The sequence below is a fragment of the Crotalus tigris genome, unplaced genomic scaffold (assembly GCF_016545835.1).
Source record: "Crotalus tigris isolate CLP2741 ecotype Arizona unplaced genomic scaffold, ASM1654583v1 scf7180000017987.690289119674:8195010, whole genome shotgun sequence".
Taxonomy (NCBI): Eukaryota; Metazoa; Chordata; class Lepidosauria; order Squamata; family Viperidae; genus Crotalus; species Crotalus tigris.
In genome coordinates this window covers 1,953,242-1,969,630 of record NW_024096758.1, presented here as the reverse complement: position 1 = coordinate 1,969,630, position 16,389 = coordinate 1,953,242, and positions in this window count along the sequence as shown.

Here is a 16,389-nt window from a genome sequence, read left to right as displayed (position 1 = left end):
TTCAATTTTTTAAGACATTTTTGCTTACTGCTATGTAATCATATTTACACCATGGATGTTTTCTTGTTATGATTATAGCCTGCTGAGAATTTCTGTGTTGTGGCAAGTTAAATAAATGAATACACATGCACCTATGTAGTCCCATCTATATTTGTATAGGTAATGAATGAATTAGCAGTCTTGATTGCTGTCTAGCTGGGTAAACTGATTTCAAAAGAAAAAAAGAGAAGGAGAGCTGATTTTCAACTGCACATTTTTGCTTTCAGAAGTAATTCCTAATAAAGATCTCCCCAAGAGAGCGGCTACTATAGTAGCCTGGCCAATTGATGTTGAATTGTGATTTTAAATGAATCCTAAAAAAACCTTAGAGGAAATGAATAGTTTGGGGCCAATATATGAAATAGCTGTTTAATTCTGAGGAGAATTTTGTCTTGCTTTTTAAAGGTAGTTTGAGTTTTCCCATTATTTCAATATTCATGGAGGTGTACCAGTCTTTAAATATCCTTTCAAAATATTTCCTCGGGCATTTGCGGTATAATAGTCTTCTGCAGCAAAAGCAACTGTTTCAATCCACTTACCAGACACAAAGACTATACAGTAATAAGTGTATTAGTTTTAAAGTGCCAGAAGACCAGGCTTTAAATAACCTGACCATTTGTTTGTAAAAAGAATGTGGATGGATAATATTGCCTTGATTACCCAATTAATAATGCAAGCTGTAAAATGTTCCAGTATGAATAATATGGTTCATTTTAGCATTGTACTTCTTGCTAAATAGCTATCAGTATGTGTTGATAGCTACACAGATGTTTATACTTATATTGGCAATTACATTTTTTCTCCTTTCTGGCTTTAACTATCATTCTGATTGGTATGCACTATTGCATCAAGAAAATAATTATAATCAAGCATTCAGAATTGATTGTGGTAGGTAATTAGTGCCCTCCTAAGCATAAAGTGTATAAATAAACTGAAAAATTGAGGTCAAATTCCTCCCTTTTCCTCCCTTTTCCGCATTCCATTGAGTACAGTGGGAAGAAACTGCAGAGGGGTGTATTGTTAACATAGTTTTAGAACGATATTTCTCATTTGCTTATATACAGTATATATTTTCAAAGTTTTATTTTGCAATAGGTTTCATCCTCTAATATTTGCTTCGTAACCTCTGCTACACTTTTGACAAGGAAATAGTATTGCTTATCTATATGATTTCATAAAAGCAGATTTATGATTATTTCACTGGAGACAGTTGCATTGTTACAATATTTTATAAGCAGTTCCATCCTCTAGGAATGCAGTGTGGCATTTATTTGTTAAGTGTTCCTTAAATTCCAGGTTTTTATACAAAAATGATCTGCATCAATGATTGGCTGTTGTAGTTAAGGTATAGTACAGACTAAAGTGGCTAATGTGAGAGGAATAAAGGACAACAGGACTGTATCATGACATAGCATGACAGCTCTCATTTGTTCATTCATCCATTCATTCGTTCATTTTATCCAGAGGAAACTCGAGATGGTTATAGTTGTTATTATTATAACTTCTTACCTGCTTAAATTGGAGGTAGATATTTGGTGGGAAACTGGAAAGGTGAAATTTGGTAAATGTAGTATGTAATTGTAGAGCACCATGAAGAATAGTTGAATGAAAGTAAACTAGAACTGTGTAATGTAAAGAGTGCTAAATACACGATAATTTAGAGATTTAGTTCACAATCTCATGTGGTCTTTTGCAAAACTTCTATTTTGCACGTCATTGTGAAGAGAGATATTATTTCAGCAAGATGCATGATTCTTATAGTTCATTTAAAGAAAACAACAGCTGTGTTTTCTCTTAAAATTCCAATTTAGACACTGCAATAATCTGAACTCTAAGAAGGATCCTGAAATTATAATAAAAGTGCTATGAGAACATCTTTAGTATGTTTCAGTAACAGAAAAGAGATCTGCACTTGCTAGCAATTAAAAAAATATTACAAACTTTAAGTGGGGATAGTTAGGAAAGGTTTTGAAAATAAAACACAATTTGAATTTGCCCGGTATTGAAAATAATATGGTAGAAAAGAGAATGTAAAATTATTACAAGGTCTTGAGGGGGGGGGAGGCTGAACTTTGCCTCCAGTTTAGGAAAAAGTCATATGAAGTGCATATTGGGAGGATGAGGCATTTGGTGGATTGAAAACACCTGTTTTCCTTCCTTTAACTTGTTTTTTCAACCTTACCTGGCATTATGGTGGCACACCTCCCTAAAATCAGAAATCATCATCTCTTTAAGATAGTTTGCATATCAGAAATGTTAAGATCTTTGTTGGACTGTTCTTACAAAACGAGAACACTCATTTACCAGGAGCCAGGTTGCAGAATAGATAGTCTGAATCTCCTTAAACCTGGACACATTCCCTAAAGTGCTAGGGGGTCTGGGGTTTTTATTTCTTAACAGTTCTTAAGCAATTTCTGAAAAGAACATATTTATTATTTTAAAAAGTCATGATTCAGAATACATTAGGTATAATGCCCATAGTACCATGTAGGAAATCTCCTGTAGAAATAGAATCTGTGGAAAATGTAAAAAGGGTGGGTAAATTCTTCTCTTTTTGGTTACCAGTAAAGCTATGGTTAAACAGTTTAAGAGAAAAGTATGATTGGGGGAAGTTACCTCTGTTCTCCAGCATGATGACTGAAGAATCCACCAATGGGTTATTTGAGTCCTCCTGCCCAATCAGACTAAGTTGTCAAGTTGTCATGCCCCTCTTTGTCAGGGACCTCCCAGTTTTATCTTAGTCTTTCACCCATGAGGACGTGATAACCTGACTCTCAGTTTGTTTGGATAGCAGGTCAGACTAGATATTATTATCCATTGGTGGATTCTTCTTGAGATTGGGAGAATTAGTGGTGATTATTCCCTTCTTTAGGAGATCTGAATCCTTTTCTCCCTCTCCCTTCAGGGCTAGAGTAACATTCCTCTCCAGGATAGGGGGGCTGGTTTCTTTTCCCTGAATTCAGCAGTCTGCTGAGTTGTTCCCTAATCTTTGCTAGATAGGAGTGGGGGGGGGGAGTTTTTTCCCTTCGTGATAGTTAGAAGGAGATTGAGTTTTCCCATTCCCCTGGTAAGCGCGCTTGTTTTTCTGACTGGTAGCCCCCATTTTGAGGCCACGTGGCTTCTTCTCTGACCGGGCCTGGTTAGTGATTCCTACAACGGCTGCCATTTTGGACACGCGGACCTCAGCTTTCACCGAAGTTTTCTCTGGCCGAAGCACAGCTGAGTTGTTTGTTTTAAGTGAGCAACGGGAATATTGCCTGGATTTTTCCTTTTTCTCTCCGGCTGCCGCTGAAGAGGACGAAGCTTCACTTTACAGCTGTTAGGCGCGATTTGCTGAACTGATTTCTGCATTTCAGAAAAGCCTCGTATTTTGCCTTCTTAACTTCTGGGTACCACCCCCTCCCTTCCTCAACGGAGCTCAGGGCGTCCACCATTTTGAGGCACATTTCCACAGGGAAACGCCCATTTAACACCCAGGCTAGGACGCCATCTTGTGAGCTTGTTTAAATAACTTTCTACAGTTATATTTTGTTCTGCATAGTTTTAACAGGTATAGTTAAATATATACCTACATATGATCTTGCATTACCTATATTCACTTTCTCATTGAGTTTAAGTGTTTCAGAAACTATTATTCCTTTTGAAGATATCTAATGTCAACAAGAGTGTGGAATCATTGTTGAAGTGACGGTCCTTCAGGCCCTGCTTGCCACATTGCCTATATCTGCCACTCTGCATCTAGTGGTTGCTTCAAGATCCTGACCATTGCCTATTGTGGGACACGTGTGATTTTGTCACCAACTTGGCCTCAGGTCCACCACATTTCCCGGGGGTGACGAGCGCTTCAGCGCCAAGCGTGAGCCCAGGTTAGCCAGTGGGCCGGCTTACGCTAATCCACGTGAAGTCAGTCCCTCTTAAGGGGGGACCTCCTGACGTCCCTTGCAGAGTGAGTCAGTTCCAGAGTCGCCTCTGGGGTGCATCTCGATTGATATGGCAGAAACCACTGAGCCACAGCCTTTGGACACAGACAACACCTCCGTCCAAGTTGAGCCGGCATCCGAGGTGCCTAGAGGTAAGGCTAAAGCCAAATAAAAATACGGCAGGAAGGCTGGCAAGGCAAGCGATAGGCAGGCCAACCGAACACACAGAGCCCTGGAGAAGCAATTCTCCCAGGCCCAACGCTTGTCTGCTGAAAGAGGTCATACGCTGTCAACCTCCACACCACCTGACACGGAGGCGCATCTACCGTCCACATCGAGAGCTTGGTCACCTGAGAATGTGCATCAGCAGGTCTCGACTCAGACCTTTGGTCAGGGAGGACCACCTCTGTTTGGGGAGGACCTTGATCTGCCCGACCCGTCAACGGCACCCACCACTGCCATCACACCAACTGCTGCGGGGTTACGGCCTCTGCTAGAGCAGTCCTTCTCTGACTAGCTCCAAGTGTGGATATTGCAGGCTGTGTTCCAAGCCATGGCATCATCGGATCACCATCAGGCGTCTCCCATTCTTCTGCACCAACCAACTCTGCATGACCTCAATTGGATCGTTCAAGTATGGTTTTCCCATCCCATTCTCCTGAATCCGACTCTTCCAACGTTTCGGATTATGAGGAAGGTATGGACCGTTGATCTGATTGTGAGGAACCTACCCATGAATCTCAGCCCATGGCAGAGCTATTCAACGCTTTGCTATTTCCTTCCTTACTGCGCAGAGCCTGTGCAGTGGGTAAGCTTTCTTCCCATCCAGCTCCAACCCCACAGCCTTCCTTTGATCAGGATACTAATCCCCTGTTTGCTGAGCCTGTAGACAAATAACTCCAAATTCCCTGTCCCCCATTATTCCTCAAAAATATTCAGGGACAGTGGGAATCACCGGCAGCTCAGCCGACCCAGGGAGTGGCTGAGCGCAAAATAATGGACATGGCAAAAGAATTTGGCAGATTTATTGGAGGTGCCAAAAGTAGATGAATCACTGGCCCCGCTTTTTTCAACTGCCAGTCTCCCGGCAGATGTTTCGGATGCCCTTAAGGCGGAAGATAAAAAATCTGAAATGGCCTTATGCAAGGTCCATTTGGCATCTGCATGGGCAGCAAAGGCGGCAACTTCCACTTCTTTCTTTGCTAGGATTTCAATTACCTGGTCTCGACAGTTACAGGACAGAATTCCGTTGGAAGAGGTCAGGATCCATCAAGATTTAACTAAACTAATTGCCACATCTGACTATATGGCGGATGTCTCCCTGTACTTGGCCAAGCACTCAGCCTGAGCAATGGCTTCCAGCATAGTCGCTAGGAGGCTTCTATGGCTCAAAAACTGGAGAGCTGAGAGCAAACATAAGTGGTGTGCGGCCACTGCCCCCTTTACGGATGGCAGATTATTTGGGGAGGCCCTAACATCATATCTCATCGAAAACAAACAAAAAGAAAAGGTTATTTCTCATTTGGCAAGGAGAACTTACAGACGTTTCCTCCCTTACAGTCGCCGACAGTCCTTCCGGACTGGGGCCACGATGGAGCCTGCAGAACCATACCGACCCTCAGCCCCTAAGACTGAACGCTCTTTTGACAGAGCAAGCTATAGGGACAGAACCCAGCACCAACCCCAAAATAAACATTCCTTTTGTGGCAAAGGGGGTCGCCCCTTCCGTCGCGCCAAGTGACTCAGAGGGGACCCCCCCATTGGCAGCAGACTTACTCTCTTTATCCTCCAATGGGAAAACACGATCACAGACTCCTGGGTTCTGCGCACCATAAGAGAAGGCCTGTCCCTGGAGTTCAAATCCATGCCATTAGATCATTTCATGTCTTGCCCAGCCATGAGAAACTCTGTAAAAAGAGGGCTCATGGAAGACGCCATCCAACACCTAATCACCATCAAGGCCATAGAGGAGGTCCCCCTGAACCAGGCGGCACTGGGGTATTACTCCATTCTATTTTTAGTTCCAAAATCTTCAGGGGGATGGAGAGCAATCCTCGATCTCAAGGGGCTGAACCTCCACCTTCAATACCAGAGGTTCAAAATGCAGATGTTACATTCCATCTTAACCAGTATCAGGTGGGGAGATCTATTGACTTCAGTAGATCTAAAGGAGGCATACCTGCACATCCTTATCCTCCTGGACCATCGTAGATATCTGTGATTCTGCTACCTCAACTGCCACTTTCAATACAGGGCTCTACCATTCGGCCTCTCCTCAGCCCCCAGGGTCTTTATCAAGATCCTGGCAGTGCTGGCAGTTCATTTAAGGTTGGTCCCTGTACGGTTCAGTGTTATCTGGATGACATTCTGATCCAGTCCCTGTCAGTCTCAACCGCCTAGTTGGATTTGGCCCTCACAATAAGGACCCCACAGAACCACGGGTTCTTGATAAATTTCAAAAAGAGTCAGATGTCTCCCTCCACCCGCCTGCTACATCTGGGCGTGGTGATAGACACGGACTCTTGTCACGTGTACTTATCAAAGGAGCGGCGCAGGAGCATCAGAGACCTGGCACTCAGGGTGCGCAGAAGCAGGGCTGTGTCATTGGCCACACTTTCTCAACTCCTGGGGAAGTTAATATCATGCATAGTAGTAGTGCCGTGGGCCCGGCTACATGCGCGGGACCTTCAGTGGTTCCTGCCCCCGTACCAGAGACAGCACACCAGTACATCTAACCGGTTGATGCCCGTTCCTCATCAGGTATGTCTATCTCTCGGCTGGTGGACTTCATCGGCCATTCACAAGGGGACTCTGTTCAAAGAGCCCAGTCGAGTCCGGGTGACCACGGACGCAAGTCTCTTCGGTTGGGGTGTACATCTCCAATCCCAGATGGCTCAGGGTCAGTGGTCACAGACAGACCTGAGCCACAGCATAAATTGGTTGGAGCTCAGAGCAATCCACCTAGCTCTCAAACAGTTTCGCACAGTAATCAGGGGGCAACATGTGTTGGTCCTGACGGACAACGTGGCTGCAAGAGCTCATATAAATCGGCAAGGGGGTACCCGGTCCAAGTCCCTCATGACAGAGGCTTGAGCATTGAGCTCCTGGGCAGAGAAACACCTGCTCTCCATCAGGGCCGAGCATATCTCGGGTTCTTCAGGTACTAACCTCATCTCCCTTTGAACCACTTAGAACATGTTCCTTACGGTACTTGTCACTCAAGGTTTCCTTCCTGATTGCAATTACTTCGGCCAGGTGCATATCGGAATTGGCTGCCTTATCGATCAGAAAGGATCTGTGCATGTTTCATGAGGACAGAGTGTTTCTTAGACTAGACCCTTCATTTATTCCCAAAATAAATACAGTATTCCATAGAGCGCAGGAGGTCATTCTTCCGGACTTCTGTCCTCACCCGTCGCATGACTTGGAACGGCAATGGCACTCACTTGACGTAAGGAGAGCCTTACGCTGTTATATCAAGCGCACGGTGCCTTTCCATAAGTCAGAAGCCCTGTTTGTTTCCTTTCAGCCTTCCTCAATGGGCCAAAAGGTGTCAGTTTCCACCATAGGTAGGTGGATCAGGGCTTGTATCATAAGTACGTACGGCTCACTTGCCTTGCCCGTTCCTACTCATGTGATGGCTCACTCAACCCGCAGTGCTGCCACAATGGCGGCGTGGGCAACCCAAGCGTCCATTGAAGAAATTTGTAGGGCGGTGACATGGTCTTCGCCTTCACCCTTCATTAGACATTACCGTCTGGATAAATTTGCGTTGGCTGAGGCCGCTTTTGGTAGATATATTTTACAACAAGTAGTCACACCATCAGGGGGACCGGCCCCAACTGAACCCCACCCGTAGGGATTCGGGAAGCTTTGGTACGTTTCACTGGTGGATTCTTCAGTCATCATGCTGGAGAAGGAGCGTTGGCTTACCTGAACGCCTTTTCTCAGCATGATGATGAAGAATCCACGCCCTCCCATCTAGTGGTTAGTTAGGTCCGGGTTGGGGGCCTGTTCTTCTTATGTTTTTTTCTGGATACTTGCTTGAAAGTCATCACGTCGAACTGTTGTCATTGGCTACGCCGTCGATGAAACTGAGAGGTCCCTGCTGAGAAAAGGCATTTAGGTAAGCCAACGCTCCTTTTCCATATAATTATATATGGATATAATTACTGTAGGCTGCAAGTTATGAATGCGGTCTGTGGCTTAATGACTTTCAAAATAAGGTGAGTTTGGTTACAGAACCAGAACAGGTAAATGAAGACTCTTGCCTTAATGTCAAAATTCAGATTTCTTTTTTTCAAATGTTGGAATGGTTTTGGCTAAAATAAACAATAATTTTCTTATTAATGCATCAATAAACATTAATAATTTTTTTTTTACTAATGAATTAGTTACGGCAATAAGAATGGCAGAGTGGAAGGAAAGGGGGGGAAAATTAAGGAGTCATTAAATCCAGATTGAATTTACATCTCCAGTAGCTTAAACTTTCTCTTTTGGCATGGCCCAAAAGCTTTTATAAGAAGGGATCTTATGACAGATTATCTGGCAGTGATAAAAAAGAGATGAGCCTGATTTGAGAAACAGAATTTGTATTCCCTGACACAATCAGCTCTGAGGTTGTTAAGGCATACTAAAGGGCTCTGGGGCCCCTAATAAATAGAAGATAAGGGCCTTCCGTATATCCTCTTCCTAAACTGAATTAAGCTCTAACGATCATGATTCTCCCTTTTAGTTGGGCCAGGAAATCATATGGAGGGCAATACCTTTTCCCATTAATAATTTGGCTGTTGCGTTCTCAATAGATTGTTCAGGTGCCAGCTGGAAGAGTATTTCTGCTTCTCTTCCTAGAAGACGAATAGTAAAAATTTCCAAATGCAATTGACTCTCCTTAGGCTATACCAGAAGATTAAAAGGAGCCTGGCTGTTCAAAAGCATGCCAAGGAATCAAATTTTTCCAGTACTCTGGGTTGCTGTGGCTTTTGATTGTTGCCTTATATTAAATTTCAGTCTCTTAAAATTCTCTAGGGACTCCATACATATATATTTGGGTGGGGCAGCATTTCTAGGAGGGTTGCATAAAAAAGAACTATGTAATTTTATGCTCTACTGTTAGAATACTCCACTGCCTGAACTCTTTTCCATTACTGGAAGTCTGGCTCCAGGTCCTTCTGTCTTCTGATTGTCAAGTTAGTGAGTTGGCTTCATAGGGGCTTTCTCAATTGTGGCCCCTAATATTTAGAATATTTCCACTTTCCATGAAGGTTGTTTCCATTAAATTTTAAATTTAAATTTCTCAGCTGGAGAATTTTTATAAGTAGTTTTCAAATTGTTTTATAGCTCTACTAGATGTTATTGATTAAAGATTACTGCTGCAGTTTGATACTAAATTTTATTGTCTGTGTTTTAAAATTGCATACTTGAAGGATTTGCATTGACAGGAGTATATTTAACAAAATTGATTTAAATATATTAAAGCCAATAGGATATGGAACTTCAAGAAGTCTGTGCTTTCTACTTCTGTCTTGTTTTCTTTTTCATATAATGTAATAATATGATGTCACAAATACCTGTTTCTATCAGATTTGTTGCAGAAAGCTGCAGTGGTGGTGTTAATGTCATGTCCAGCAAAGAGTCCTCCATGAGTGAGACAAAATACCTGTTTCTTCATATCCACTTTTTGTTTTAGCTTATTTGTATCTTTCGGTGAAACCTGGTCATGTCACTCTAATTCCATGTTTCTGTTATATTTTTTTTTACAAATCTTGATGCTTTTCTTTTTCAGTGGACAATGATGCTCTCATTTTAGAAATATCCCTATAAAGTTAACTTCTGTGATAGCTAAGCTTTCCCCTTCTCTGTTTCCAAGTAGAAGAAACACTAAACAACATTGTAGCACAAGGAAGTGGCCCTCTAATAATTCCCTCCTTTGTCACATGGTACAAGTGTACTGTATTTTCCGGCGTATAAGACAACTTTCTAAAGCATGCAAATAGTCTCCGAAGTTTGGGGTCGTCTTATACGCCGAGTCGTCTTATATGCCAGAAAATACGGTAGTTTACAGCATATAAGATGACTTTCTAAGCATGCAAATCGTCTCCGAAGTCGGGGGTCGTCTTATACACCGAGTCGTCGTATACACCGGAAAATACGGTACTTATATTGTATTCAGGTGGCAGCTTCTGGCTATTGTCATTTTTACGAGGAAGATGGGAGAGAGGTATACATGGAAATAATAGGCAGTGCTGGGCTGAGTGAGGAGGCAGATATAATTTTATAATGCCATCTTCAAGGTTGATGTTGGGACTGTTTTTGTTAAACTCACACATAATTCTCTCCCTCCCCCAAGTAATTGTAACTCAGAGCATTAAAATAAGTTAGCACTTGTGGATCAAATAGATGAATAAATACTTCAGCATATTCAGTGATGCTCTATTGTAAAGGAAAAGAACTTGGAGAGTTCTACAATAATGTGGATTACACACAGTAATCAACAATCAGATTTCATACAAAAATAATAATAGCCCTATAATGAGTTGCTACTGGACCCTAAGCCTCTTGATGCTAGCAATACTTTAAGCAAAGACCAAGTAGCTATTCTTAGACATGTTTATTTGTCATATATAAGGCACAATGAGATGATGTAGACTATATGGCTTCCATATATAGTGGAGTAACCAATCATGATTACAGTTACATTTAATAATAATAATGCTGAAGAAACAGTGGACCACCCGGTTAGCTGCTGCAAGAAGATCTCACAGACTGACTACAAACAATAGTATGACAAAGTACTGTATATGCCGTCGTATTAGGCGACCCGGCATATAAGACGACCCCCCATCTTTTTCGCCGAGCCGCATTCCTAGAATGTCATTTTATACGCCAGAAACTACCAATATTTCCAGCATATAAGACGACTCGGCGTATAAGACGACCCCCGTCTTTGGCGCCGAGTTTAGCGCTTGCGGAAGTCGTCTTATATGCCGGCATATACGGTAGCAACAATGCTGCATTGGAAGATCTGCAAGAAATAACATTTCCCTGTAAGCAAGAACTGATGGGATCATAAAGTAGAGAAAGTAATAGAAAATGAAGAAGCTAAAGTACTCTGGGCACTTTAATTTTCAAGCTGACAGGCACCTGCCACATAACTAGACTTAACAATCGTCAACAAGAAAGATAAAAAAAGTCTGGATAGTGGACTTGGAGACAGCAGAATAGAAGAGAAATAACTGGAGAAGATAATAAAATGCAAAAAGACCTGCAAATAGAAATAGAATGACTGTGGCAAAAGAAAGCAAAAGTAGTACTATTAATAATAGGTGCCTTGGGTGCAATCTCAAAACAACTGGATCACCATTGACATTGACAAAATCACCAGCAGTCAATTGCAAAAGGCAACTTTACTTGGAACAGCTTACATCCTGTGATGCTACCTTTAACACCAACATACATCCACATCTGCTTATCTCAGGTCCTTGGGAAGGATAAAAGGATAAAAATGCCAAATCCAGTCTGAACATCTGGCTGACTGTACAGCGAACCATAATAATAACAACAATGTGAAATCAACATGGTATGGAGCAACTTTAATTTGTGTCTGCTAAAATCAGTGGTTTAGAGCAAGAGCTAAAACTTCCTTGAACAAAAAACATGAAGGCTTTGTTGTGATGCACTGAAGGTGGTATGGTGTGGCTTGTTGGCTGTAGATTCAAAAGGATTCATCTAAAACTTTCACAGCATGAAGAGTTAGCATAATAAAAACTGCATTTGTGTTTTTGTCTTTCCTGCTGATAATCCAATATTGTTTCTGGAGAATCTGAGCCACTAATTACAGGCTGCTGCTCCAAAGTGGAAAACTGCAGGTCTACTTTAGAACCTTGTTTTTATTTTACCTGATCAAAATGATTACATTTTTCTAAGATGTATTTTTATCACTGGACATAGGTTCCTCAACGTAAAATTGTTTTTAACAATTAACCAGTGGAACAACTTGCCTCCAGAAGCAGTGAATGCTCCAACACAGGAAGTTTTTAAGAAGAGACTGGACAGCCATTTGTTCGAAATGGTATAGGGTTTCCTGCCTGAGCAGGGGGTTGGACTTGATGACCTCCAAGGTACCTTCCAACTTTATTATTATTATTATTATTATTATTATTATTATTATTATTATTATTATTATTATTATCTCATATTCAAGCTAGTACAGTTCCTTATTATATCAGCTAAGTAAAAACATGTTTGTTACATTTATCAATAGATTTGTAGCTTATATATATCTTAATTATTTTTACATTCAACTTTTATAAACAAATAAATATTTAAATTTAACTTTTAATTTTATACTTCTAAGTTTTAAATAATCAAAGTTTTCTTTATTTCGGTTCATAACAAAATCTAGTATTCAAAGTACATATCTTGTCTATTTGAGTATATTCTATTTTAATCCTCACTAATAAGTCAAAACCCCAATTTTCTTCAGCCTTAGCCTAGCTTTCTTTCTTTGCCAACTCGCCTTCCATATCCGTGCTTTTAAGTCATCAAATAGATCTCCCTCTGTTTACTATATAGATAGATAGATAGATAGATAGATAGATAGATAGATAGATAGATAGATAGATAGATAGAAGAGGTCACCCAGTCGCCATTTTTGTGGAAGGGCTAACAAGTCATCTCTCTATTTTTCCATCTCAACATAGTTGTCCTGAAATGTTTATCTTCCCTTTGGTCTGTTCTTCTTCTTGATCCTCAGGTGTCTTCTGGTTTATATAGAAAGTCTTTTCCATTTTCAGTGTTGTCAATCCCTTTTCTGGGTTTTCCGTTAACTGTGATTGTTGATCAGTGGAATCTTCTATCATAGTATTTGATTGTTCCACTTCTTCTATTATATTCTGTGTAGTTGATTCTTTAATTGTAATCAAAGTTTGGGTTCGTATATCTAGGCTGACATCTTGTTTTTTTCTGTAGTTTCTTATTTCATCAGAAGCTGTAAGAATAGTTTCATAAATTGCTTTCAACATAAAGAGAATCTGTTCCTGATCTTCATCCATGTTCTCTTAATGGTATGTTAAATTAAAAGCTTTACAATCAGAGAGTGAAAATAATTTTGTCACTGAGTATAGAACACAGCTGGGCTTCTCATAGCTAATATCTGCCAGGGTTGCAAAAGTCTTATTTGTAGTCTTAAGATCTGTAGGCTTAAGATACAGAAGGATCTGGACAGACTTGAACACTGGGCACACTAACTAACAAAATGAAATTCAATGGAGAAAAAAGCAAGGTTCTACATTTAGGCAAGAAAAACCAAATGCACAAGTACAGCATAGGTGGCACCATGCTCAATAATAGTAACTGTGAGAGGGACCTCGGAGTCCTAGTAGACAATCATCTAAATATGAGCCAGCAGTGTGCTGCAGCTGCCAAAAAGGCCAACACAGTGCTAGGCTGCATTAACAGAGGGATAGAATCAAGATCACGTGAAGTATTAATACCACTCTTCAATGCCTTGGTAAGGCCACACTTGGAATACTGCATCCAGTTTTGGTCACCACGATGTAAAAAAGATGTTGAGACTCTAGAAAGAGTACAGAGAAGAGCAACAAAGATGATTAGGGGACTGGAGGCTAAAACATATAAGGAACGGTTGCTAGAATTGGGTATGTCTAGTTTAACGAAGAGAAGGACAAGGGGGGAACATGATAGCAGTATTCCAATATCTCAGGGGCTGCCATAAAGAAGAGGGAATTAAGCTATTTTCCAAAGCACCTGAAGGCAGGACAAGAAGCAACGGGTGGAAACTAATCAAGGAGAGAAGCAACCTAGAACTAAGGAGAAACTTCCTGACAGTGAGAACAATTAATCAGTGGAACAGCCTGCCTCCAGAAGCAGTAAATGCTCCAACACTGGAAGTTTTTAAGAAGAGACTGGACAGCCATTTGTCCGAAATGGTGTAGGGTTTCCTGCCTGAGCAGGGGGTTGGACTAGATGACCTCCAAGGTCCCTTCCAACTTTACTACTATTACTATTACTAGTCTGTGCTTCAAACCAATTCTCTTTTAGACAATAATAAGTTGTATTTTAAGTCCAAAATTTTTATAATCCTTTTTCCAATTTTACTTCTTTTTTGTAAGTAAAAACCCAAATCTTTAATAAAAATAAGAAATCTTTTAGTCCTCAAATTTTAGAAAGATAGAAATCCGGTTAGAATCAGGTTATTCTTTCAGCACTTAAAACTCCCCTGGATAGTCAGTCAATGCTGTTTTTAGAGGGTGGGATAGAATTTCCCTTTCCTCTCTCCACAGGGGGGAAAATACTTTGGGCAGCTTATACAGGTAGAAAAAGTACTTAGGATTGAAGAGAGGTTCAGATCTCACCCAGTCTCATCCGCACTGCTTTATAGGTGCCTGGTGGTAAGTTTGACTTTGGCTGTCTGCAGCCTAGTGATGGACCATATTTCTATGGCTGGTCATTCGTCCGCTGGTTTGGAGTGCTGCCCCGGATTTAGCAAACCGGAAGCCTCTCAACCTCTTTCATTCTTGCAGTGTATGAAAGTGTGAGTGCATTGTTCCTTCTCTTTACCAAATTCACAGTGAGTGGTGATCTGTGGACATTTTACCCAGTGAACGTTACCTCTTTCCTGGGGAGTCTTTTGCCCCAGATAGGAAAACTTTAATCATTTTTGCAAGTTGTTTGCTTTATACATTTTTGAGATCAGCTACTGGCATATTTGGGATGATATCTCATACCAAAAAAGAAGCAAAAATATATAATTGTATCTGTGCTCAACAGAAGAACCTATGTAGATTTGTCTTCATTACAAAGAGGTTTTTGTGCAGGCTTAGACAGGAAAGAGTACGACTGCATTGCCAGTCTCTCTTTGTTGGATATATTTATTTCTTCAACCTGTAAGGAATTACAATTTGTAATTCTTTCATTGTCTAAATAATCCAATATCTTAGAAAGAAATCAGGAAACCTTTCTGTTCTATTTTGGGGAAAACAGGCATGTGATCCAGAGTGTTCAGCTGCAATCCTTCCCGATCACAGAAAGCACTGAGAGTTTTGTTTGGAGCTTCTAAAACCAGCTGAAAAGGAGTGGGAATATGGCAGTGATTAATTACTACTTGCACCAATCTAAGTTAACTGTTTCTCCCTGTGTAACATTACCTAGGTTAAGTTTGTGGCTGTTTAGATGTACACTTTCTCCTACACTCCCCTCTCCATCCCCCAACTCCGATTTTTCATTGCTTCATTCTCCCTGCAAGACCATCTGTTCTAAGAAAAGATACCCCCCCCCCCCCAATTGGTGTCCATCATAGCATTCCTCAGAGCCTGTCCAGGAACTCTACAGGAATCTTACCGTATGCTCTCCTGGAATCAACATGCCTTCAGCAATTCAAACTGCCTTGAACCTAGATTCTTATCTATTCTTCCCCAGTGTTAAAAGAGAACATGATGGCTTTCTTGACTGGGGGTTTTCATGACAGGATGGCAAACTGCACTTAAGCTGTCAACCTTACAATTTATATTTACATTCCACTTCATAGGGTTCCTAAGTGTTGTTTCATTTCTTATTAAACATGTCATAGGTGCTAAGAATATAAGCAGAAATAAAAATAAGACTTTGATACATAGTTCTTTATGGTTAAACAACAGAAGAAATAACCCCCTTCATAATCATGTGAGCAAAGGTATTCAAATAATTTTTGCCAACAAATAGATTTGATTAGGAAATCCAAATTATTTCATCAGTTTCATTAAAAAAATAATTTGCAATATATTAAGGCTTTTGCTCCTTCTAGTGATGCCAGGATGATAATTTGTTTCTTATTTTTACATAATGGTAATAAATGCACTATTTAATATTATCAGAGGTTTTTAGATTATTATTAACAGTTTAATATGATTGAATTTATATTACCGTATTTTATTTTATATAATATTTTATATTATTTTTAGTATTATGGTTTAATTATAGAATTATAGAATCATATAATTATTTTTGTTTTCAATTTGTTAATATTTATTTTGAAGAAGAGTTAAAGTATGTTATGAATTTGATTAATAGTATAATTGGGTAATGTTATTTAGATTATGTTTGTTTATTTGTAACCCTGTAATCAGCTCTGGGAAGTGGGGGAGGGGTGGGGTGGGGTGGGAGGGATTGGGGATATATATTGTGTGAAATTTTTAAAACTTTTAATAAAAAAAATATTATCAGAGGCTTGACATGCTTTCATAAAACCAGATTGTGTAGGAAATATTATTGAAGATAATACTTTTTTGAATTTTAATTCAAAACAGCCATAGTAGCTGTTACATAAGCTCTACTGTTGATGTATTTCTGATGAGTGAAATTAGTATTTTATTCTTGGTTGCTAAAGGTTGTATAGTATGTTGTTGTGTTTTAATATTTGTCCACCACTGAG